This window comes from Mus caroli, unplaced genomic scaffold, assembly GCF_978045245.1.
Source record: "Mus caroli unplaced genomic scaffold, Mus_caroli_1 scaffold_15, whole genome shotgun sequence".
NCBI lineage: Eukaryota > Metazoa > Chordata > Mammalia > Rodentia > Muridae > Mus > Mus caroli.
The window spans coordinates 115,162,458-115,186,748 of NW_028227270.1; positions in this window are offsets into that span (position 1 = coordinate 115,162,458).

Below are 24,291 nucleotides of genomic sequence, written 5' to 3' on the forward strand. Positions count from 1 at the left end.
TGTGAGCATGGGGACCCAAGTTCAGTCCCAGGTATGCCAGAAATAGTAGGATTGAGCAGACAGAGACAAGGATATCCCTATAATTTGCTGGCTAGCTGGTCTACATGAGTGGGCAAGCTCCAGGTCTGGTGAGAGACTGGATATCAAAATGTAAAGTTGAGAGTGATTAGAGATTACATGTGCTGTCATCTTCTGGCCTTGACACATGAACATAAGGGGCACATCCAGAAACTATTGCTCATACATGTACACATATATGCACACATATACATACAGAGACACACAAAAAGAAAGATTGACAATAACAATAGGTAAAGGCATCCTCCCATTCCCAGTCACCTAAAAGAATGGACCTGCACTACTGTTATATAAATCTTGGTAGTTGGTGATGGACAAGTCAGGTTTCTTCTAACAGAGTTGGGTCAGAGTTTGTAGCTTAAAACTCCTCTTCCCAGCAGGAAACTTCCAAGTTTCTATTCACTGTGACTTCTACAGGACAAAAAACAAAAAATAAAAAAAACAAAAAACAAAAAACAAACAACAAAAAAACCAAAAAAACCAAAACAATAAAAAATTTAGAAAGCCAATTAGGATGTAGGTGAAACCTTGGGGTCTCCTACAGAAACACATTTGCTGAAGGGAGTCTTTGGGACTCTAGGCTCTTGACAAAGTCTCACGATCATACACTGACCCAAATTTTTACAGAATAGGTTCTCTTTTATTACAGAGGGGCTTTGGATGCTCTCAACATTTAACTTGTACCTGCTAGAGTGCCCATCAGGAAGATGTTCCTTCATGCCCATTACTCGATTTTGCTCCAGAGAAGAAATGTGAGGAGAGGGAGAAAAGAGATTTTTAAAAAAGAGATGATGGAATCTAGCTGAGGATCATTTCCCCTTTTAATAACCCTGTTTCCTCTGTTCCTAGTATTCGCTTTACCCCCCTCACCTTTCATAAAACTTCTCAGCTTCCCACTGCCATCTCCCCCCTCATCTCTTCTCACTCCAGGTTTTTGGAGGGCTAAAACTATGTGGAAGAGAAAGATAAAACTCCTTTTCAAAATGATTAAAATTTCTCTCTGATGGGAGCTATCCTGGCCTTTACTGAGTTTCACATCCCAGGCCACAATAGCCCAGCAGGTGTGTTTGCCTGGAGTGGGCTGCCTCAGTCTGACCACAGAGCAAAGGTCTCTCCTTTTTTTCCCTCTCATGTTTTATCTGTAGCAGCATCCCACACTGCTGCCTTCCAACACAACAGAAGAGAAAGAATCGCTTCACCGAGTGCTCACAGTCACAGCTAAGATTTTTATGTGGAAGAATTTGAAAAGGTGGTGAATTCTTTCTAATTAAATGCAACCTTTGGAGAGGTGTGAAATGGTGCATTGTAGTGTCTGGTATGTTAGCTTATTCTGAGTATTAAATTGTATTTGTTTAGCATTCCATAATCCATTTAGATGTTTGGGAGACATGTGTCTGGCTCTCTCCACCCAGGAAAATGTTTAGTTGTTTAATATATGGACAATGTTCTGTTGGAAATGATTTTAGCTAACCTTATAAGTAACGGCTGAAAAACTCTTGGAACATAATTAACAGGAAGCACTCTGCTGCTAATGGCTATTTCTACAAGCAGATCCATTTCCTTTAACTCTACAAATGCATACTCTGTCCAATACTGTTTTTTTCAATATTAACACTCAACTTTATTTCCTTTATTATCTACATAGTGACTGATTAAATGTCAGACTTATGGAGTTTGAACAAAATGAGGAAGAAAAGAAACTTCTTGGGATGATTATATGTGTCTACTTGCTTCTCACAATTAAAGCTAATTCTAACTGATGCCTATAACTCTATCTTTGCTTTTATCTTCCCCAGTCTCACATTTTTCTTCAATGCTAGGAGTTTATTTTATTCTTGAAGTGTGAAAATTACACTTATCCTATTCAAAGAAAATTTACTCTCAAGCCTTGTGTCTCTGTACCCCATTAGCCTTATAATCACCAGTATTTAGACAACCTAATGTCTCCCTACAGAGTCACCCTGCTAAGATAGAAAGGGACATGCAAGCACCATAAGCGGAGTGGTTGGTATTGATTGTAAGCTTGATAGCATCTAGACCGCACCTTGGAGACCAAGCACTGGCAGGCCTAGAAAGAGCTTTAAGAATGGATCAACCAAGGCCTTCTACCCTGACCTGAGTACAAAGGAAAATGCTAGCTGAAGTCCAGATTTCTTCTGTCTGACCCTTACCTATGGATACAAGTTTACCAGCAGCCTTAACTCCTCCAGCCAAGGCTTCCCCACTGAGATGGACAAACTGTAGGACAGGGTAAGTTTTTCTTTCTTTTTTTATCTTTTTATCATTTTTTATTGGTCATTTTATTTATTTACATTTCAAATGTTATCTCCCTTCCCAGTTTCCCATCCACAAGCATACTATTCTCTCTTCCCTCTCCCCTGCCTCCATGAGGGTGCTCCCCCACTCACCCACCCACTCCTTCCTCAGTAGCATAACATTCCCCTATCCTGGGTCATCAAGCCTCCACAAGACCAAGGGACTCCCCCTGCCCCAGTGATGCCAGATAAGGTCATCCTTTGCTACATATCCAGCTAAGCCATGGGTCCCTCACCCCACATGTACTTATTGGTTGGTAGTTTAGTCCCTGGGAGCTTTGTGAGGTCTGGTGGGTTCCTACTGTTGTTCTTCCTATGAAGTTGAAAATCCCTTCAGCTCCTACAATCCTTGCTCTAACTTTCCCATTGAGGTTCCTGATCTCTGTCCAATCTTTGACAAGATTAAGTAGCTTCTTGTCAAGTATTTGATCCCAGCAATGCAAAAGGTAATGAATATAAATAAATAAATAAGGAAAGGAAAGGAAAGGAAAGGAAAGGAAAGGAAAGGAAAAGAAGAGAAGAGAAGAGAAGAGAAGAGAAGAGAAGAGAAGAGAAGAGAAGAGAAGAGAAGAGAAGAGAAGAGAAGAGAAGAGAAGAGAAGAGAAGAGAAGAGAAGAGAAGAGAAGAGAAAAGAAAAGAAAAGATTAGGTCAAGATTATCTGGATTTGCTGACCATATGGAAATAATACATTTTCACAGTTTATACATCTCAACTAAAACATCCTTCAGTTTCCATAAGGATTTTGTTAATAACAGCTTCAAAACCATGCCCAATGGAATACAGTATAAACTAAAGTAATCAGATTTATCTACAATACAAAGATGTCCAGCACAACACAGTTACTAGAAATTGAAATGCAAACCTCCATTATGCATGTAGCTGTTGGTTTGGAATTCAAGATATATGTCTTATGATTATTTATTATCATTATTGTTATTATTATTATTAGGTATTTTCTTCATTTACATTTCCAATGCCATCCCAAAGTCTCCCATACCCTTCCCCCCACTCCCCTACCCACCCTCTCCCACTTCTTAGCCCTGATGGTTCCCTGTACTGACGCATATAAAATTTGTACAATCAATGGGCCTCTCTTTCCAATGATGGCTGACTAGGCCATCTTCTGATACATATGCACCTAGAGACACGAGCTCCGGGGGGGCGGGGGGGGCGGGTACTGGTTAGTTCATATTGTTGTTCCACCTATAGGATTGCTATCTTGCCAAAAGCAATCTACAGATTCTATGCAATCCCCATCAAAATTCCAACTCAATTCTGCAACGAATTAGAAAGGGCAATCTGCAAATTCATCTGGAATAACAAAAAACCTAGGATAGCAAAAACTCTTCTCAAGGATGTCTTATGATTATAATGAACTTGAAAATCATAATTCAACCTCACTTTGCACTCATCAAACCTTTGCAATGCAGGACATTCCTGGCTGTATTGTTGTTATTATTATTATTATTACTATTATTATTACCATATAGATAAGCAAAGTAATTTAAGAAATAAGTGCTTATTTTAGGTCACAGTTGAAACTGGTAACAAATGTTCTGGCAGACATAGCTTCAAAGGATAAGCAGGAGGTAGCTGGTACCATTGTATCCTCAGCACTGAAGCAGAAAGAGCTGAAAGCTGTGATCAGCATGTCTCTTTACTTAAACAGGAGCCTCAGCATTTAGATGACACCACCCATATTCATGGTGAGCCTCCTTAACTCAGTTAAATCTTTCTAGAAATATCCTTTCAGAGACTCTCTGAAATATGTTTATATGGTGACTTTAAAGCCAATTAGTTTGGTAATTGGTGATGGAGCCATTTTTGTAAAGAGGGTTGGATATACATGGCTTGGCCGTTCTCCCTGTTCTTGACATTTTTGATTGTTTTTTGGTTATCGGTTTTGTTTTTTCCCGGGGAGCTGTGGATCAAACACCGAAGAGTATCCAGCTAGTCAAACACACAACAGTGAGTAATATCCTCCATATTCAACTTCTTCTTTTACCAAAAATACACATAGGTATGAAAACCTTGTGTCATTAAGCCAGTCGACATGAGTCTGTTTTCTATCTCATTAGTCTCCAGTGCTAAGTACCAGTGATACAGAGATACACAAATCAGTTCCTCATGGGCTCTATACTGTCACTGAGCCTGCGGCTCAAAGGATCTGGAACAAATGATCTCTAGTATGTGCTTCCTAGGAGAAAGAGATGGTGTCAGGTCGTGATCAAATATCTAGAAAGGGATGCAAAATGTCTCACATCATTATTCTGATTTAGGATCCAGGTGCTGGAATTGACAGAAAATGACCTGAACAGCACATAGTCCTATTTCTTCTTGAATACAACTGGAGAATCCCTAGTGGCTCTCTGATTTGTAGGATGGAGAGTTATCCTTGCAATCTGTACATGTTGTGTGCTGATACAAGGCTGAATTCACATGCCAGCCATAATTGTTTCTACAAGATTTATCTCTGCCTTCTACATTTTCCATTAGGATCTTTATTTTACAAATTGAGCACCACACAAGCTGGGCTTTAAATCTGAAGTAATATGCATGCTTTCTCTATCTAATGAAGTGATTTACAGATAATAGCACTGTCTTTGTTTACTTTTGCTTTGCTAATACAACTTTAACATGGTGTAAAATGAAAGGCAATCAAGATTAACTGGCTTATTATCTTCAGTTTCCAAGCAAGGAGTCAACTAAGTAATTAAAGAAAAGCCCATATTTGAATTGCATCTAATCCTAAAAAAAAAAAAAAAAAGAAAGAAAAAAGAAAAGAAAAAGAAAAAAGAAAAAAAGACAAACTAAAGAATTGAAGTTTTTCTTTCTTTTTCTATTATTATTATTATTATTATTAATAATTTTACCTCAGACATTGTATAAAGTAGCATAAGCCTAGCATAATGGATAACAGATGCTATAGTTAAAGGAACCAGCAATAATAGCTAATATTATTGGGAATTAATTTAATGCTAGACACAATTTTTAAAACTTTAAACCATTATTCTCGTGATAAGACTACATAATTTAAATTAATTGTGGCTTCTGACTTTCTCATTGTCGCTCACAGTAGATTTACTGGAGTAGACTTTCTATCAGCCAATAAGAAAAATTTCATCAGAGACAACTGAATCAAAAGGAGGATAAAGTTATTCTGTCTGTAACTGCCAAATGAGATATAAAACAGAAGGTTCAGTTAGAGTCTAAAGGATCACCTATATGAACAGAGACAATCAAGCATTAAATCTGTTATTATCTGATCTATTTAACAATAAAATGGCTATGATTACTTCATGACCTAATGTGCACATACACATGCATGCTTCTTCGTGCATGGTGCCACATTTGATAAACACCAGAAATGTTATAAACTAACAGAATTTACTTATCTTCCCAAGCTAGCCACTTAGTAGGCTTAAGTTTGTATTTTATACTTTGATGTAACACAAGTGTAGCAGGTCTGCATATTTGAGGCTTATCAGTTTCCTTTTTGTTACACTACACTGCCTACTTCTGGAAATTTTGCTTTGGTCGATGAAAAGTTAATTAGTAACTCAGAAAGATTAGATGGGATAAGGAGTCCTTTAACTCAAAAGAAGTGAAAACTCTTCTGCTATATAAACAAGAAATAATCGAACCATGGCTGAAAGCCTATGCATGCCAGGCTTATGAGTAAATTGTGTACATGTGTGTTAAACCAGAGAAAAAGAAGACCAGCTGCCTTCAGTGGACACATTTAATCATTTTGAGGGAATTGCATTATTTTCATTTATTTTTGATATTGGCTACATGTGATGATGTGTTTTATTTCAGACCCTGTCTGAATGAGTTCATTCGACTCTGAGTCTCACAACAACTTGCTGATTGACTGTCATGTCATGTCTCTTTGATTCAAACTTGAGAGCAAAGTTGACTGTTAAAATGCCCTTTTATTCCTGAAGCTCTTACTCAGGGAACAACACCTTCCAGTTGAGTCTAATCTCACCTCTTATGTTGTTAGCTCCATATTCTTGTTTTACATCATCTGCCAAGTCTCTGACTCATTAGATTATGGCTATACTCTAACAGCTTTTCTTGGTTCTCTTAATTTCTTAGGTACAGAATCCTCTCTGGCCCATGGGTGAACTGTATTTTTGTGAATCTCATCTTTGGGAATCTCTCATAGACCTTGATAGTAAATAGTTGCACAGAGAATATCCTTACATATTTGATCATATCTTTTAAGTTAGGAGCAGTTCAGCAAACATATAGCATTATTAAACTATTTATCCAGAATCAAATAACTCTATTTTTTTTATCCTAGGAAAAGAAACATAATTCTAGAAGTTGGCACACATATGGTGCTGGCTCTTGGAATCAAGTGAAGCTTTGGATGTTTGTAATACCAATAACTAGTGAGAATACATAGGAGAGGTACCTGAAGGTCAACAAGTTTTGGAGGTAGAATGCACCAGAGAACTTCCTTTAATTCACTACAACTCTAGAGCTGGGATTGAGATGCAGGTCCTTATGCTTGCTCATCAATCATTTTTAAATAGTGAGCCATTTCCTGGCACATAAGAAAAAAATTAAGTATCCTAATATTTTCATAGCCTCTATTTAATGCCAGTGTATTTCCTTAACTACGATAAATATAGCAAAAATCTTGGTTATATAACATCTCAAGAGACATTACCATCAGTATTTATGAGAACTAATTAATGATGGATCTTGGCCAAGGACACAGAATCAGTTTCAAAGGAAATATCTGAATGCTTGACAACACTTCACCAAGAAAACAAGCAATATTTATCTATATACCTATTTACCTATCTCTATTGATCAATCAATCTTCATTTATCAAACAAGCTATCTAACTATCTATTTATCATCTATCTATCTGTCTGTTACCTTTGTCAACTGTTAGTAAAATGTACTAAGAGTAACTTTGAAGAGGGAAATATAAGGTTACATCAATGGACTAGAAATGAAAGCTATAAAAAGCACACACCTGTACACAATGACTCTGGCAGGAAAGAGACAATTATGTGAGAGTTTAAGGACTGTTGACAACTTGTCATGGAAAACTGGCTATTCATTATAAATATGTGTAGGGTAGATACATGATTCATACTGTACGGAAAGATAAAATGAAATATAAACCTAAGGTCTATAAAGATGGCTCATCAGTAATGAGCACTGGATGTTCTTCTAGAGGTCCAGTGTTCATTTTCTAGCACCTAAATTGAAGCTCACAACCATGAATAACTACAGTTACAAGGGATTCAAAATTCTATTTTTTGTTCTGTAGGCATACAAACTAATATACAGAACAAACATGAATATACATAAAATAGAGGCCTAAATATAAATAAAGGAATAGGAAGGAGTTAAATGGAGAAAAATCATTATATGCATACATAATAAAACTGTAAAAAGTTTGTTTTAAAAGCATAGTCAACCATGCACCACACAAAATTAGAATATTTCCCAGACCATTGGTTCTCTACAAACTGATGGCAAGACCCTATTTCAGAATAAGATCAAATAAGTCACTGAAGATGGAGAGGTTGATTTGCTGCTTACCTTGCATCTCTACTTCCACATTCCAGTGTTCTTGCTACCAAAAGAAAAACATAAATGCCAACCCAGCCATAAACCTTTGATCTATAATGGTGTATTCCCTGCTGGATAGTCTAGTGCAAGAGTGATACAAATGGGCTTTAAGGCCCATTCCATGAGATGGAAACCATCCTCAGCACTGATTGGGTGACCAAGAGCCCAAGGTTAGATATGCAAGACCTAACCAAAATCCAAATACTACTGTTCTGCCAAAAGAATATAGCAACAAAATGATACCTACCAATTTCTTGATATACTTGTAAATCAGCACCTCTCTCAACCATCATCAGAGAAGCTCCCTCTTGTAGTAAATGGACATAAAGACAGAGACCCACAGCCAGACAATGAGCAGAATGACAGGCCTTGGAATACAGGGTTAGATGACTGAATCCAATAACAAATTTTCCATAAAGATAGAGAAAATAGGATTGTGTTTTGAAGTAAAAGTTGTAATAAATACAGATATAAATTTCATAGCATCCTATCAAATTTGAAATGAAAATCTTTAAAAACTCATACTTTCCTTTGTTTAGCTATAGAATGGGAGGAAAACCCCAAACAGGTTGACCTGTGTTTTCACTTGTAAAACTTTTTTTTTTCACAGAGTCATATGAAAGATAACAATGTAAAAAATAACTATTTTGTAGATAAAATATAAAATTTTAATTATGCAGCATCTAAAATCAATAAAATCATCTGTATGAACATGAAACAATTCCACAGATGTGAAATATTATGGAAAAGCAAATCTACAAATTCTGTGAACAAGGAGACAATAGACATCCAAGCTTTCAACAGAGCATTACCCATTAGCTATGGTTGCTTGTCTAGGCACTGAAAGTGAAGAATCAACCATCTGAAAAGTAAACTTGTGATTCAGATTAGAGGCTGCTTCTGGTATGGAGCAGTGGTAAGTGGTAAACCTAAGCTTTAGCTGCTTCCTTTTAGATTCAGTTCTTAAGGAAGAGATAAAGAAAGCAACAGACATACAGAGGGAAAGAGATTGTGCACACATGAGGGAAGCGTGAGACAAACTGCTGACAAGCATTCAGTCTTGGTGAATAATCCATAAACATGTCTCATATTACTTTCTGCACTTGGGGCATTTGAAATGCTTCAGTAATCACAGAAGCATGAGCGAGATTCCTATCAGAGGACCCCAGAATAACAAGTGACTATCCTAAATTACCATGACTCTCCTAAAGTAAAAGTTTCTATATTATCTTGAGCAAATTTTAATATAAAGTAATAATCTGATATTAGGGAAAATTTGGTGGTAACCCAAAGGAGTATAGAATGTTATTATAATTGTTTTAACATTTGAATTTGCTGCTGTTATTAGTAATGCGTGCCTGGGGAGAGTTTTCTTGAAAATTGGATGAAGAAAAAAGTATGAAACCCAGAAGAATATACAGGGAATGTTGTTTGAAATAATTGCATTCTTCAAAGAGTATACTTTAAATACTTTAACAAAAAAAATCCACCATTTGATTTTGTTGAAATGTACTGAATTAATCATAATTGAATATTTGCCAAGAGGAAAAAAAAACACCTCTATTTACTCTAGGGATATATATGTTATGTGTATATATAAACGAAAGAGAGAAAAGAAGGTAGGATGTGAAAGGAATGTTGGATTCCTATGCTAGACTATTTTTGTAAGATATATTTTCTAGTGTATTTGATTACAGGCAGTTAGTGACATCACACCAAGATGAGAATCCATGAAAATGGAAGCACAGAGGCCAGTCGTTGAGGCTGAACATGTCAGAAGATTTCTGGCAATCCAGACTTTGTGCCACGTGTGTCCTATCCTCTGAACAAAGGGAAAAAATGCCTAAAATCTTACATTTTAATGTGTGAGAAATACAGGACATGATGTTTCTCTAGGCATTGTATCTGATAGCTTAAGGGGAACACTTATGACCTAGAAATAATCTTCACTAGTAAGAAGAGCCAAAGCTCAGGCCATGTGTAAATCCAAATGGCAAATATCATTTTTGATACATCAATGTCTTAGGTTTGAAGCAAGATAAGACACTTGTAAGGCCCAGACACCAATTCTCTGAAAATTTACCATATATCAGCTCACCATATATAATTCGACAACACCTCCACTCCAGGGTATGACTAAGGGAAAAGGATTTATTGCAGATATGAAAGAACAAACTATCAGAGGCATCTGGAAGAGTTAAGAGCAGAGAAAATGAAGTAGTCTAAACATGGCCAGCAAAGTAGATCTGGTACTTAGAGGGGATAGTAAAAGAAGGAGAGCAAAGGACAAAGACAAAGAGGGTGCAAATAAAAGAGAAGGCAGAAAAAAAGAGAGCATAGCTGAGCATATCAAGGTTACAAAGAGAAATGAGTAGTTGTGGGAGGGAAGACCATTAACTGTAATGTCAGTCAAGGGGCAAGAATAGCTGAGAATGTCAAGGGTGCCATCATGAAATCTGAAATGTATCACTGGCATTTGAGATACTGAGGGATTCTGGAAGCCAGCATAGGGACCACAGACAGCCATTTGTACCTTCTACCCAGTAATTAGGGAAAACACTCCTATTGTAGAGGGGAACTGCTTTTTTAAGTTCCTGAAGAAGGCTGACTGAAGTGGAAACTTCAGGTTCTTTGGAAAGTCGGTTGCATAGTGTTTTATTGGGGCAAACATATGAAGGAACCTTTGACTGAAGTTGACACAAGTGAAAGAGAAAGGCAGACTGGTGAAGAAACATTTCACTGAAGCAGACACAGGAGAAAGGATGTTCTACTAAAGCAAAGAGGAGAAAGGACATGTGATGAAGCATTCTTTGATAGTGACATGCATGTATTGGTTCACCTTACATTGCATAGTTAAGCTCCATTTGTTGGGACTCCATAGAAAGAAATGCACCAAAAAACTTCTGGTGGTGTACTGCAGCTTCTTGCCACTTCTAAGGACTTGGGCTAATTAGCAGAGTGATGTAAGCTGAGAAAGACTGTGCTGAGGCAAGACCTGTGGAGGACACAAGATATTTGGAGATCATATTAGTAGGCCCAGTAGACGGTGATGGAGGCTTACTTAGGCTTGCTTATAGAGCTAGCTGCTCAAAGTTTATTGGTCTTGCACCATAGCTGATCTTCACTTCACTGAGAGAGGCACAGCATAGAACCTTTCCTGGCATTCCTCCTTGGCCCCTCCTGCTGACTACTGTCAAGGCTGAGGCCTGGGTATTCTTGCTAGATTGTGCCACCACTGCTGCTAACCTTACTCTACCAAACTGTATGCTGATATATCTATAAGAGTTTTCAAGTGTAGAAAAAGCAAATTGTTTGTTCCATTCTTATCTCTCTGTACATAGCTCAAGTCCAAGTGAATTAAGGATCTCCACACAAAACCAGACACACTAAATCTAATAGAAGAGAAAGCAGGGAAAAGCCTCAAACACATGGGCACAGGGGAAAAGTTCCTGAACAGAACACCAATGGCTTATGCTCTAAGATCAAGAATCAACAATGACACCTCATAAAACTGCAAAGTTTCTGTAAAACAAAGGACATAGTCAATAGGACAAAATGACAATCAACAGATTGGGAAAAAACTTTACCAATCCTTTATTTGATAGAGGGCTAATATCCAATATATACAAAGAACTCAAGAAGTTAGACTCCAGAGAACCGAATAACCCTATTAAACTTGGGGACAGAGCTAAACAGAATTCTCCACTGAGGAAACTCGAATGGCCGAGAAGCACCTAAAGAAATGTTCAACATGCTTAGACATCAGGGAAGTGCAAATCAAAACAATCTTGATATTCCTCCTTACACCGGTCAGAATGGCTAGATCAAAAACTCAGGTCAGAGCAGATGCTGGCAAGGATGTGGAGAAAGGGGAACACTCCTCCATTGCTGGTGGGATTGCAAACTGGTACAACCACTGTGGCTGTTGTTGTGAACAGTTCTTCAGAAAATTGGACATAGTACTACCAGAAGATCCAGCAATGCCACTCCTGAGCATAAATCCGGAAGATGCTCCAACATGTAATAAGGAAACATGTTTCTATGTTCATAGCAGCCCTATTTATAATAATCAGAAGCTGGAAACAATCCAGATGTTCCTCAACAGAGGAATGGACACAGAAAATATAGTACATTTACACAATGGAATACTACTAAGGTATTAAAAACAATGACTTTATGAAATTCTCAGGCAAATGGATGGAACTTGGAAATATCATCCCGAGTGAAGTAACTCAGGCACAAAGGAACATACACGGTATGCACTCACTTATAAGTGGATATTAGCCCAAAAATTCTGAATACTCAATATTCAATTCACAGACTGTATGAAACTCAAGAAGAACGAAGACCAGAGTGTGGATGCTTCAGTGCTTCTTATATAGGGGAACAAAATACTCACAGGAGGAAATATGGGGACAAAATGTAGAACAGAGACTGAAGGAAAGGCCATCCAGTGACTGACTGCCCCACCTGGGGATCCATCCCATATACAGTCACAAAACCCAGACACTCTTGTAGATGCTAGGAAGTGCTTGCTGATGTCAGCCTGATACGGCTGTCTCCTGAGAGCCTCTGCCAGAGCCTGACTAATGCAGAGACAAATCCTCACAGCCAATCACTGGACTGAGCACAGGGTCCCCAATAGGTAAGTTGCAGAAGGAACTGAAGGAGCTGAGGGGGGTTGCAACCCCATGGAGGGAGCAACAGTGTCAAAAGGCCAGATCCCTCAGAGCTCCCGAGGTCTGTACCATCAACCAAAGAGTACATATGAAGGGACTCATGGCTCTGGCCGTGTATGTAGCAGAGGAAGATCTTGTTGGACATCAGTGGGAGAAGCCTGAGGATGATAGATGCCCCAGTGTAGGGGAATGCCAGGGAGGGAAGACAGGAGTGAGTGGATGGATGGTGGAGCACTCTCATAGAGGCAGGATGAGGGGGGAATGTAATAGGAGTTTTATGAAGGATAGACCTGGAAAGGGGAAAACTATTGAAATGGAAATAAAGGAAATATCCAATAAAACCCAAAAAGTGTTTGCAGGTGGATCAAGGTGCTACTGCTGACCTGTGAACTGAACTGCTAATTTCCTGACACTGTAGATTGGATTTGCTCCAAAGTAACCTTTCTAAACAGGTTCCCTTTCCCATTATCTTTTTCTCCCCCGACCACTACCTCTATAAGGTGATGGGCTAAAAGGGTGGTTAAAGTGTTTAAGAAACATCATTCAAAATAAGGTTTGAAAAAAATTATTGTTACAGCTTGCTTCTGTCTACCATCCAGAATTGGGGAAATGTAGTTTTCTTTGGACCAGACACCCTAAGGAACAGAAAAATCTTCTAAATTTATGACAAACAAATGAAGAAAGTTGGGGATATTGAATTATGCTTAAAAATGTGGCCAATGGGTCAAGAGAGACAACTTATCAGTTAAGAACCCTGACTGCTCATTCACAGGACCCAGGATTGGTTACCAATTCCCACATGGCTCACAACTCTCTGTAATCCAGTTCAGGACTTTCAATATTATCTTTAGCCTTCATAGGAATAGCATGAATGTAGGAAAAAATATATATGCATATAATTCATTCATATACATAAAATAAATTGTAATAAAAACTAAAATTATATATAGGCAGAGCTAGAAGTTGATAAGATGATCAAATATATTTAAAAAATATTAATGGGATAGAAAAATGGATCTACTAATTGAGTGTAAAACCTGGTATGTAAACAAATTTAAGAAAGGTTAATGAACTGATAAATATATCTGAAATAAAAAATATTCTTATAATGTAGGCAATGTAAGTTCAGCATAGAAATTTAAAAGGGGATGGGAAGGAAAGATACAGAGCTCTGAATGACAGTATGAAGATGTCTAACATAATTCCAATAGAGCTTAATAATTGACAAATTTAAAAGGCAAGACACAAAAATTCATTTGATGAGCATTACTTGAAATAAAACTTTAATTAAACCAATATACTCATTATTTAACATATAACAGAACAACTATGAATTCCCTCAAAGATGATTTAAAATAAGCTAAACCTCTTATCTTTAGCAGTTTATACCAAAGTAAGTGGAGAATTTTCTCAAAAATCTGCAAATATACAAGGTAGACTCATGGAATTTAAAGCTGTTGAGATTTGGTCTTTTCCTATGTAATGTAATGCTAACTACTGACCCCCAAAGACTGGCTGCCCCCAAGGATGAGAGAATCTGCATCTAGACTCAAGTGATACTATGTGACCTCGCTCCCCAGGTTATATCTGATTCATGACTAAAAATGCCTACAGCCTATATCTTGGTAGAATTGAGACAGATGGGGTTTGGGGTTCCTGGGCTTGGGGTTTAAGGAGAACCACCAGAGAGAGAGCGGTGGGACGTGGGAGAGAAGGAAGACTCCATGAAAGCATGGCCATGAGGGTTGGCCAATGGAAATAAGGAACAGACCAGACTGAACATGGCAAATTATAATTTGGGGTTAATGACAGGGAAATAGATTCTAAATACATTAGATGGTAGATATCTGTCCAGCTCTTGTGCTGATTAAGGCGTATCATAAATATAAAAGTTATATGGGTTTTATCCAGGAACTGAAAGATCAAAGGCAGAGTAGAATCCCCTTATTGAATGCACTAGTAACCTCGTGAGCATCTTGTTTAATTTTGCTTTGTAAAATTGTTATGTAAATTCTCTTGGCAATATTTTATATTTAAAAGTTGTGATTATATCCAAGATTAATGAAGTATAATGATAAGTCTATGAAGCATAATAATAAATGTATATTAATATGTGCTGTTATTTTTGAATGAGGGCATTTTTATATAACTTGTGCTATTTAAAACACAGGGACCGTGTACTTGAGAACAGCTTTCAATCCTCAGTGAAATAGAGCAGAAGGCATAGAGATTTTTCAAATATCCTTTGAGCCCATGTATGTGAAGCCTCCACCAGAATCAAATTCTGGAACCAGAACATTTGCTACAGGCAATAGATTTCCATTACACATTGGTATTATTCATAGTCATTTGTTACTTCAAGGGTTCATTCATAAAGTGGTTCTCTAAAGTTTCACTGTCCCCCAAATCCTCTGTGCTTCTTATACTCAGCATCCCACCTCTACTTAATTACAGCAACTACTGATATTTTACCATTCCTATAGTTTTGCCTTTTCCAGTTTTTCTGTCTTTGGGGTTCCACATCATAAATGCTTCTCAGACTGAGGTCTTTTACGTTTTAATATTTCTTTCATTTGTACCCTGAGATTTACAGTTTAAATAATCATTTCTCTTTACCACTCATTTATTATTATTTTTATTGTTACTATTATTATTACATTGTATTTTATTTACCCCTCCATAAATTTATTAGTTTAAAAAATTTAAAACTGTAATAGAATGCTTCAAGTTCTACTTTAAAAAGTCTGTGTTCTCTGTGTGTATGTGTCTGTGTGTGTGTGTTTGTATGTGTGTATGTCTATATGTATGTGTGTATGTGTATATGTGTCTGTGTGCATGTGTGTGCAGACATATACGTACAGGCTTTTAGCAAATTAGAAGAATTGCCAAGAAACACAATGGCTGGACATCAACAACATGTTATTTTATTGTGACAGATTTAAAGCCTTTGCAGACTACAAAGCCTATGTCAAGTGTCAAGAAAAAGTCAGTCAGCTGTATATGAATCAAAAAGGCTGGAACACAATGGTACTCAAAAACATAGCTGCCTAAGGGAAGTTCTCCAGTGATCGAACAATTAAGGAGTATGCCAAGAACATTTGGAACATGGAGCATTCAGATCTGAAGATTTCCGTAGCCAACGAGTTCAGCAATGGGGTCAGTGCCAATGGGAAGTGAATGCTAAAATGTACTCTTATTCAATGACTTCTTATTGAACATATTGAGTATTGTAGAGCTTCTCTAATCCTGTTTTTGTCAATGAATAGTTAAGTGTTTCTGGGGATGGGAAGGGAAAATGTATGTCTATATTAGAGCTAAAAATAAGATGTCAACTTCCAGTTGTCAAAAAAAAAAAAAAAGTTTGCAAGACAAAGGGGCCTCTCTCCCCAATGATGGCCTACTAGACCAGCTTCTGCTACATATGCAGATAGAGACACAAGCTATGGGGGTACGGTTAGTTCATATTGATGTTCCACCTATAGGGTTGAGACCCCTTAAGCTCCTTGGATATTTTCTCTAGCTCCTCCATTGGAAGCCCTTTGTTCCATTCAATAGCTGACTGTGAGCATCCACGTCTGTGTTTGCCTGGTACCAGCGTAGCCTCACAAGAGACAGCTATATCTGGGTCCTTTCAGCAAAATCTTGCTAGTGTATGCAATGGTGTCAGCGTATGGAGACTGATTATGGGATGGATCCCCGGTTATGGCAGTCTCTAGATGGTCCATCCTTTCGTCTCAGGTCCAAACTTTATCTCTGCAACTCCTTCCATGGGTGTTTTGTTCCCAATTCTAAGAAGCGGCAAAGTGTCCACACTTTGGTCTTCATTCTTTTTTTTTTTTTTTTTTGGTTTTTTTCGAGACAGGGTTTCTCTGTATAGCCCTGGCTGTCCTGGAACTCACTTTGTAGACCAGGCTGGCCTCTAACTCAGAAATCCGCCTGCCTCTGCCTCCCGAGTGCTGGGATTAAAGGCGTGCGCCACCACGCCCAGCTGATCTTCATTCTTCTTGAGTTTCATGTGTTTTGCAAATTGTATCTTGTATCTTGGGTATTCTAAGTTTCTGGGCTAATATCCACTTATCAGTGAGTACATATCATGTGAGTTCTTATGTGATTGGGTTACTTCACTCAGGATGATGCCCTCCTGGTCCATCCATTTGCCTAGGAATTTCATAAATTCATTCTTTTTAATAACTAATTCATACTCCATTGTGTAAATGCAACCCATTTTCTCTATCCATTCCTCTGTTGAGGGACATTTGGGTTCTTTCCAGCTTCTGGCTATTATAAATAAGGCTGCTATGAACATAGTGGAGCATGTGTCCTTCTTACCAGTTGGAACACCTTCTGGATATATGCCCAGGAGAGGTATTGCGGGATCCTCCTGTAGTAAAATGTCCAATTTTCTGAAGAACCGCCAGACTGATTCCCAGACTGGTTGTACAAGCTTGCAATCCAAAAAACAATGGAGGAGTGTTCCTCTTTCTCCACATCCTCACCAGCATCTGCTGTCACCTGAATTTTTGATCTTAGACATTCTGACTGGTGTGACATGGACTCTCAGGGTTACTTAGATTTGCATTTCCCAGGGCCCCAATTTTGAATGTGGTTATTTGATTTTCTGGAGTCCACCTTCTTGAGTTCTTTATATATATCAGATATTAGTCCCCTGTCTGATTTAGGATTGGTAAAGTTCCTTTCCCAGTCTGATGGTGTCCTTTTTGTCTTATTGACAGTGTATTTTGCCTTACAGAAGCTTTGCAATTTTATGAGGTCCCATTTGTCGATTATCAGTCTTAAAGCACAAGCCATTGCAGTTCCATTGGGGAATTTTCCCCCTGTGCCCATATCTTCAAGGCTTTTCCCCACTTTCTCCTCTATAAGTTTCACTGTCTCTGGTTTTATGTGGAGTTCCTTAATCTACTTATATTTGACCTTAGTACAAGGAGAAAGAATGGATCAATTCACATTCTTCTATATGATAACCCCCAGTTGGGCCAGCACCATTTTGTTGAATATGCTGTCCTTTCTCCACTGGATGGTTTTAGATCCCTTGTCAAAGATCAAGTGACCATAAGTGAGTGGGTACATTTCTGGGCCTTCAATTCTATTCCCTAGGTCTACTTGTCTGTTGTTATACCAGTGCCATGCACTTTTTATCACAGTTGCTCTGTAGTATAGCTTTAGGTCAGGCATGGTGATTCCACCAGAGGTTTTTTTTTATCATAGAGAATAGTTTTTTTGTTATTCCAGATGAATTTGCAAATTGCCCTTTCTAATTTGTTGAAGAATTGAGTTGGAATTTTGATCGGGATTGCTTTGAATCTGTAGATTGGTTTTGGCAAGACAGCCATTTGTACTATATTGATCCTGCCCATCCATGAGCATCAGAGATCTTTCCATCTTCCAAGATCTTCTTTGATTTCTTTCTTCAGAGATTTCAAGTTTTTACCATACATATCTTTCACTTCCTTAATTAGAGTCACACCAAGGTATTTTATATTATTTGTGACTACTGTGAAGGGTGTTGTATCCCCAATTTCTTTCTCAGCCTGTTTTTCCTTTGTGTAGAGAAAAGCCATTGACTTGCTTGACTTAATTTCATAATCCAGCTACTTCAGTGAAGCTGTTTATCAGGTTTAGGAGTTCTCTGGTGGAATTTTTAGGGTCACTTATAAATGCTATCATATCATCTGCAAATAGTGATATTTTGACTTCTTCCTTTCCAATTTGTATCCCCTCGATCTCCTTTTGTTGTCAAATTCCTCTGGCTAGGACTTCAGGTACAATGTTGAATAGGTAGGGAGATAGTGGACAGCTTTGTCTAGTCCCTGAATTTAGCACCATCTAGAGACTGTCATAACCGGGGATTCATCCTATAATCATCTTCCAAACGCTGACACCGTTACATACACTAGCAAGATTTTGCTGAAAGGACCCTGATATAGCTGTCTCTTGTGAGGCTATGCCGGTGCCAGGCAAACACAGATGTGGATGCTCACAGTCAGCTATTGGATGGATCACATGGCCCGCAATGGAGGATCTAGAGAAAGTACCCAAGGAGCTAAAGGGGTCTGCAACCCTATAGGTGGAACAACAATATGAACTAACCAGTACCCCCGCAGAGCTCGTGTCTCTAGCTGCATATGTATCAAAAGATGGCCTAGTTGGGCATCATTGGAAAGAGAGGCCCATTGGTCTTGCAAACTTTATATGCCTCAGTACAGGGGAACGCCAGGGCCAAGAAGTGGGAGTCGGTGGGTAAGAGAGTGTGGTGGGAGAGGGTATGGGGGACTTTTGGGATACCATTGGAAATGTAAATGAAGAAAATACCTAAAAAAAATAAAAAAGATGTCATCTTGTTCGCGTCCGACTCACCAGCAAGAAAGACGCTGGAACAGGATCCTTCTGCACACGTTTAATGGGAGAGCTTGATTGCAGAGGCGAAGACACCCCAAGCCCAGAACTGGTGCTGCTTATATAGGCCTAGGAGAGGCGTGTCTCCCACCCGGATTGGTTATGCATGGGTTATGCTTACCACCTCATTTGATGTCTACATCTGATTGGTTAACTTCTCTCTCGTCTGATTGGGTAACTTCTCTCTCATCTGATTGGTTAACTTGTCTCTCATCTGATTGGTTAATTTTGGTTAATACTCAAAACCTCATTTTGGCAAAAAAAAAAAAAAAACAACAAAAAAAAACTTTACTGCCTATGTATGCGTGGTGGCCAGCGGAAGCCAGCACCACCCTGCAATGGCACATGTGGCTTCCCACAATGTCATACTATAAATATGTGACCTTCACCTTGGGTGCTGAGTTGGGGGACACCCTCCAAGGTCCCTCGAGGACTTTCCATGCTATCTTAGTACCTCTAGTGAATGCAACACAACTTCTATTCCAGTCCAATCGTGTGGTACCTGAGACAGTATTAGGGACACAGAAAACCAGCCTGATTAGGGTCACAAATCCCTTCCGGTTGGTGCCAGTACCTGGTCACATTGTGCACGGAGTTGGTGGACACCCCCACAGTCCTTAGAGGACTCTCCATGTGATCTTAGGACCACTGAACAGACAGCTCCAAGCTCCTCAAAGGAGACACCACTTTCAGGCATTGTAACAAGCCCAAGATCTTTGACAATAGTATCCCAGGATAAAAGGAGCTTGGCCACACCTGTATTTCAGGGTCTCAGACAAACTTGACTGTCAAGAACTCTGACACACCCAGAATCTCAGGTTCACAGAAGCTCACAAGCAAAGGATCACAGAGAAAACTGGACTCTGGGGAGTCCTGAATCAACTGGGATTATAGGAAGGACAGGCTCCAATCAGATATATTGAGGACAGCAAATACTTGAGATAATCAGATGGCAGGAGGCAAGCATAAGAACAGAAGCAAGAGAAGCTAAGTTTACTTGGTATCACTAGAACCAAACTCTCCCACCTTAGCCAGTGCTGGATACACCATCACACCAGAAAAGCAAGACATGGATCTAAAGTCCCTTCTTATGATGATGATGGAGGATTTTAAGAAGGAAATACAGAAAAGCACAGGTAAACAGCTAGAAGACTTTAAAGAGGAAACACAAAAATGCCTTAGAGAGTTACAGGAACACAATACCAAACAGGAGATGGAATTGAACAGAACCATCCAGGGTCTAAAAAGGGAAATAGAAACAATTAAGAAAACCCATAGCCGGGCGTGGTGGCACACGCCTTTAATCCCAGCACTTGGGAGGCAGAGGCAGGCAGATTTCTGAGTTCGAGACCAGCCTGGTCTACAAAGTGAGTTCCAGGATATCCAGAGCTATTAAGAGAAACCCTGTCTCAAACCCCCCCCCCAAAAAAAAAGAAAGAAAAAGAAAACCCAAAGGGAGACAACTCTGGAGATAGAAGAGCTAGGAAAGAAATCAGGAACCATAGATACAAGCATCAGCATCATAATACAATAGACAGAAGAGAGAATCTCAGGTGCAGAAGATTCCATAGGGAACATGGACACAACAATAAAAGAAAAATGCAAAAGGGAAAAAGATCCTAATTCAGTATAGATGAGAATGAATATTTTCAACTTAAAGGGCTAGCAAATATCTTCAACAAAATTATAGAAGAAAACTTCCCAAACCTAAAGGAAGAGATGCCCATGAACATACAAGAAGCCTACAGATCTCCAAATAGACTGGACCAGAAAAGAAATTCCTCCATACACATAATAATCCGAACAACAAACGCACTAAAGAAAGACAAAATATTAAAAGCAGCAAGGGAAAATGGCATATAAAGGCAGGCCTATTAGAATTACTCCAGACTTCTCATCAGAGACTATGAAGGCCAGAAGAGCCTGGACAGATGTTATACAGACATCTAAGAGAACACAAATGCCAGCCCAGGCTACTATACCCAACCAAATTCTCAATTACCATAGATGGAGAAACCAAAGAATTCCATGACAAAACCAAATTCACACATTAGCTTTCCACGAATCCAGCCCTTCAAAGGATAATAACAGAAAAAAAACCAATACAAGGACAGAAATCATGCCCTAGAAAAAGCAAGAAAGTAATCCCTCAACAAACCAAAAAGAAGACAGCCACAAGAACAGAATGCCAACTCTAACAACAAAAATAAAAGGAAGCAACAATTACTTTTCCTTAATATCTCTTAATATCAATGGACTCAATTCCCCAATAAAAAGACATAGACTAACAGACTGGATACACAAACAGGACCTAACATTCTACTGCTTACAGGAAACCCATCTCAGGGAAAAAGACAGACACTACCTCAGAGTGAAAGGCTGGAAAACAATTTTCCAAGCAAACGGTTTGAAGAAAAAGCTGGAGTAGCCATTCTAATATTGAATAAAATCGACTTCCAACCCAAAGTTATCAAAAAAGACAAGGAGAGACACTTCATACTCATCAAAGGTAAAATCTTCCAAGAGGAACTTTCAATTCTGAATATCTATGCTCCAAATGCAAGGGAATCCACATTCATTAAAGAAACTTTAGGAATGCTCAAAGCATATATTGCACCTCACACAATAATAGAGGGAGACTTCAACACACCACTTTCGTCAATGGACAGATCATGGAAACAGAAACTAAACAGCAACACAGTGAAACTACCAGAAGTTATGAAACAAATGGACTTAACAGATATCTACAGAATATTTTATCCTAAAACAAAAGAATATACCTTCTTCTCAGCACCTCATAGTACCTTCTGCAAAACTGACAATATAATTGGTCACAAAACAGGCCTCAACAGATACAAAAATATTGAAATTGTCCCATGCATCCTATCAGACCACCATGGACTAAGGCTGATCTTCAGTAACAACATAATAGAAAGCCAGCATTCACATGGAAACTGAACAACACTCTTCTCAATGAAACCTTGGTCAAGGAAGGAATAAAGAAAGAAATTAAAGACTTTTTAGAGTTTAATGAAAATGAAGCCACAACATACCCAAAATTATGGGACACAATGAAAGCATTTCTAAGAGGAAACCTCATAGCTCTGAGTGCCTCCCAAAAGAAACTAGAGAGAGCACACACTAGCAGCTTGACAACACACCTAAAAGTTCTAGAATAAAAGGAAGCAAATTCACCCAACAGGAGTAGACAGCAGGAAATAATCAAACTCAGGGGCAAAATCAACCAAGTGGAATCAAGAAGAACTATTCAAAGAATCAGCCAAATGAGGAGCTGGTTCTTTGAGAAAATCAACAAGATAAACCCTTAGCCAGACTCACTAGAGGGCACAGGCACAGCATCCTAATTACCAAAATCAGAAATGAAAAGGGTGACATAACAACAGATCCTGAAGATATCCAAAACACAATCAGATCCTTCTACAAAAGGCTATACTCAACAAAACTGGAAAAACTGGATGAAATCGACAAATTTCTAGATAGATACCAGGTACCAAATTTAAATCAGAATCAGATTAAAGACCTAAACAGTCCTATATCCCCTAAAGGAATAGAAGCAGTCATTAATAGTCTCCCAACAAAAAAAATCCCAGGACCAGGTGGGTTTAGTACAGAGTTCTATCAAACCTTCAAAGAAGATCCTTTTTCAGTTCTTCTCAAACTATTCCACAAAATAGAAACAGAATGTACTCTACTCAATTGAAGCCACAATTACTCTGATACCTAAACCAACTAAAGTTTCAACAAAGAAAGAGAACTTCAGACCAATTTCCCTTATGAATATCAATGCAAAAATACTCAATAAAATTCTCGCTAATAGAATCCAAGAACACATCAAAACAAACATCCATCCTGACCAAATAGGTTTCATTCCAGGGATGCAGGGATGGTTTATAGATGAAAATCTATCAACGTAATCCATTATATAAACAAACTCAAAGACAAAAACCACATGATCATCTCATTAGATGCTGAGAAAGCATTTGACAGCATCCAACACCCATTCCTGATAAAAGACTTGGAAAGATCAGGAATTCAAGGCCCATACCTCAACATGATAAAAGCAATCTACAGCAAACCAGTAGCCAACATCAAAGTAAATGGTGAGAAGCTGGAAGCAATCCCACTAAAATCAATTCTAAGAAGGGGTAAAGTGTCCACACTTTGGTCTTCGTTCTTCTTGAATTTCTCTTTTTTTTTCAAATTGTATCTTGTATCTTGGGTATACTACGTTTCTGGGCTAATATCCACTATCAGTTAATACATATCATTTGAGTTCTTATGTGATTGGGTTATGTCACTCAGGATGATGCCCTCCAGGTCCAAACATTTGTCTAGGAATTTCATGAATTCATTCTTTTTAATAGCTGAGTAGTACTCCATTGTGTAAATGTACCACATTTTCTATATCAATTCCTCTGTTGAGGGGCATCTGGGTTCTTTCCAGCTTCTGGCTATTATAAATAAGGCTGCTATGAACATAGTGGAGCATGTGTCGATAGTACAAGTTGGAGCATCTTCTGAGTATATGCCCAGGAGAGGTATTGCTGGGTCCTCAATGGTACTATGTCCAGTTTTCCAAGGAACTGCCAAACTGATTTCCAGAGTGGTTGTACCAACTTGCAATCTCAGCAGCAGTGAAGGAATGTTCCTCTTTCTCCCCATCTTTGCCAGCATCTGCTGTCAATTGAGGTTTTGATCTTAGCCATTCTGACTGGTGTTAATTAGAATCTCAAGGTTGTTTTGATTTTCATTTCCCTGATGATTAAAGATATTGAACTTTTTTTTTTTCTAGTGCTTCTCAGCCATTCGGTATTCCTCAGTTGAGAATTCTTTGTTTGGCTCTGTACCCCATTTTTAATAGGGTTATTTAGTTTTCTGGAGTCCACCCTCTTGAGTTCTTTATATATATTGAATATTAGCCCCCTATCGGATATGAGTGGATATTAGCCCAGAAACTCAGTATACCCAAGATACAATTTGTAAAACACATGGAAATCAAGGAGAAGGAATACCAAAGTATGGATTCTTTGATCTTTAGAAGGGGGAACAAAATACCTATAGAAGAATTTACAGAGACAAATTTCGGAGCAAAGACGGAAGGAATGACCATCCAGAGACTGCCCCACCTGGTGATCCATCCCATAAACAACCACCAAACCCAGACACTATTGCAGATGCCAAC